Source organism: Cetorhinus maximus, chromosome 1, assembly GCF_964194155.1.
Source record: "Cetorhinus maximus chromosome 1, sCetMax3.hap1.1, whole genome shotgun sequence".
Classification (NCBI taxonomy): domain Eukaryota; kingdom Metazoa; phylum Chordata; class Chondrichthyes; order Lamniformes; family Cetorhinidae; genus Cetorhinus; species Cetorhinus maximus.
In genome coordinates this window covers 206,458,632-206,462,211 of record NC_135879.1, presented here as the reverse complement: position 1 = coordinate 206,462,211, position 3,580 = coordinate 206,458,632, and positions in this window count along the sequence as shown.

Below are 3,580 nucleotides of genomic sequence, written 5' to 3'. Positions count from 1 at the left end.
GATGGCAGGAGGGGAGGAATTGTCATCATCATGATCATCACAGATCTCACCCAAACAGAACAGGATGCCCTCAAGGCCATTAGCCCAGTCAAAGCCTGAGGCAACAAGAAAGGCAAGGCTGGGAACCTACTTCAGGATGATGACTGGACATTACTTGTAACCCTTTACCCATCTCAGCAAATATGGACCAAACTTCATAACTTCAAGCTCTACTCTCAAGACTTTTAGCTACAAACGTCCAGCTTCCATTTGCCATCCTAACTCTTGTCCCTTATCTCCTCCTTCTTGAGTCTTTGCATCAGCAAAAGAACCATGCACCATAAGACACATCAGAAGGAGGACAGTTTTCCTACAGATTCACTGTCACTCTGTCCCTTCCAGACTCCAGCTCAGACATTGGCACGCCACATGTTATAGATAGTGATCTAGAGAGATCTGCACATGGTAAAATACCCAGCACCCATGAGCAGCAGCAAGCACTGGTGGCAGGGGTAGCCCAGAAGACAACTAAGTAAATAAGGCTAATTACAAAATGGAACAGAACCTTCCAAGTGAGAATGGGAAGAAATACATTTGAATAGATGGCAATTATTATTGGAATTAAAATAAGCACGTTTACAAATTTGTCACTCTGGTCTACAATGCGGTTTAAAAGCAGTTTTTGAGTCTGTAATGTCAAATTCATTGTTACAGAAATTGTCTGAATGGCTTCAATGTCTAACTTCAGCCTTGGAAAGGGTAGGCAGCAGGTTCACCAGAATTATACTGGGGTAAAAATGCATGTGTTCTCTTGAGAAGGTTGAGGGATGATCTGATTATGGTGGTTAAAATAATTAAGGTTCTATAAAGTAGGTGGGGAGATGAGATGCTATTTCCTCTGTGTGTTTGTGTGTGTTGGGTGGAGTGAGGATAGGAGGTGTGGGGGGTAGTATTGGGATGGGTTGCAATATCCAGAACAAGGACACAACATTAAGATTAGACACAAGCAAAATACTGTAGATGCTGGAAATCTGAAAGATAAGCAGAAAATCCTGCAAGAACTCAGCAGACCTGGCAGTATCTGTGGGGAGAGAGAAACAGAGGCCAGGATTCTACGGCTCTGCTGTGACGTGTCTCTCCCAGGCGGATGTGGCAAGCCATTTAACTCTCCATTCAGTTTGGCGGGACTGTAATACCCTGTCGGGTGGGAGGGGCCGTAAAATCCTGGGCCAGGGTTAAAATTTTGAGTCCCTGTGACTCTTCTTCAGAGCTAAAGGGAAGTAGAAATGTGATGGATTTTATATTGTTGAAGAGTGGGTGGAGCAGGTGGAGCAAAATAGAAGGTCATGGATAGATGGGAGCTAAGGAGAAATTCGACAAAGATGTCATGGACACAGGACAAAGGGAGTGTTAATGGTAGTGGTAAAGATTAAAGAAGGCACTGATAGTGGCATAAAGGTAAGAGCAGAATGTGTTAATAGCAGACCAAGGGTCAGCGCTCTGTGAAAGCAAAACATAAAAACAAGTGACAGGTGGCCCTGTGGGCAGGGGTGGCATTGGGGAAAAAGGATTTTAAAAAAATGAATAAATAAATAAAAATAAAAAAATGAAATGTTAAGTCCAGAAGGCTGTAAAGTGCCTAATCGGAAGGTTGGGCTTCACTGGAACATTGCAGCAGGCCAAGGACGGACATGTGTGCATGAGAGCAGAGTGGTGTGTTGAAATTGCAAGCAGCAGGAAGGTTTAGGTCATGCTTACGTACTGAGCCGAGGTGTTCCGCAAAGCAGTCACCCAGTCTGCGTTTAGTCTCTCCAATGTAGAGGAGTCCACATTGGGAGCAGCGAACATACGAGACCAAATTGAAGGGGGTGCAAGTGAAGTGCTGCTTCACCTGAAAGACGTGTTTAGGACCTTGGACGGTAAGAAAGGAGAAAGTAAAGGGGCTGGTGTTGCACCTTCTGTGGTTGCATGGGAAGGTGCCGTGGGAAGGGGATGAGGAGCTGGTGGTGATGGAGGAGTGGACCAGGGTGCCACGGAGGGAATGGTCCCTACAGAACACTGATAGTGGGGGTGAGGGGAAGATGTGTTTGGTGGTGGCATCATGCTGGAGTTAGCATCAATAACAGAGGATAATCTTTTGAATGCAGAGGCTGGAGGACCCTATCATGGTTCTGGGAGGGAGGGGAAGGGATGAGGACAGAGGTGCGGGAGATGGATCGGACATGGTTGACGGCCCTGTCAACCACATTCGGGGGAACCCTTGGATAAGGAAAAAGGAAGACATGTCTGAAGCACTATTTTGGAAGGTAGCATCATCGGAACAGATGTGACGGAGGCGGCGGAACTGAGAGAATGGGATGGAGTCCTTACAGGAAGCAGGGTGTGAGGAGCTGTAGTCGAGGTAGCTGTGGGAGTTGGTGGGCTTGTAATGAATATTGGTAGACAGTCTATCATCAGAAATGGAGACCCAGAGGTCAAGGAAGGGAAGTATCAGAGATTAAATGTGTGAAGCTGAGAGAGGGGAATTAAAGTTAGTCTGAGGCTATTCAGGAGTAAAATCAGGAAACACTTTTTCACACATGGGTTATTGAAAATCCAGAACCCTCTCCTCCAAAAGCCTGTGAAGGCTGGATCAATTGAAATTTTCAAGACTGAGACCAGTAGATTTTTTTATGTAAGGTAATTGAGGAATACAGAACAAAGGTGAGTAAATAGAGCTGAAGGAATTAATGCTAATTAATTGCTTTTGCTTGGAGTCCTTTCCACTTGTCTATTAATTTGTGACCCTGTCAGAGTAACATGGCTTTAAAAGAATCTCTAAACTTGAACAGTGACTGTGAAACTGCAGAATAAAGGCATAGCTGCATAAAGGTCATGGACCAAGCAGTTTTACAGCCCTATTAGTGGATTTGAAATTAATCCCCCGGGTCCTTTAATGGTATTTTGACATATCACGTAAGTACAGATAAAAACTAAGAGAACTTGTATTTGTACATTACCTTGCACGATCTCAGGACGTCTTAAAGCCAATGACGTACTTTTGGAGTGTAAACGTCCCACAAAAAACAGTGAAGTAAATGGACAGATTCTTTGTTTTAAATGCTGGTTGAGGGATAAATTTTGGCCAGGAAAGCTCTCCTGCTCATCTTCGAATAGTGCTGTGGAATCTATTACATCCGTCTGAGAGAGCAGACACGTTAAACTCGGCACTTCAACAGTGCAGCAGTCGCTCAATACCGCACTGAAGTCTCAACCTGGAGTATGTGTTCAAATCTCTGCAGTGGCATTTGATCCTGTGATCTTCTGCCTCAGTTGTGAGAGTACTACCAACTGAGCCAAGATTGACACTTTGTATAAATATGGCTTATTTATACCATCCAGATAAATCCGAATTATACTAAGGGCCTCACTAGAATCTGGGGAAACTAGGGCCTTAGAACTTGTTTACCATGAGGTGTTTTTTCTCAAAACACCAAGAAAATCTAGCTCACTCAGCAAGACCACCAGGAGTTTTCTCGTATGAAACTGAGCTTGATTCTGCTTGACTGAAAGAATGTTCAGAAAAATGAACCATTTTTCTATCTTCAAGATTGTGATAATT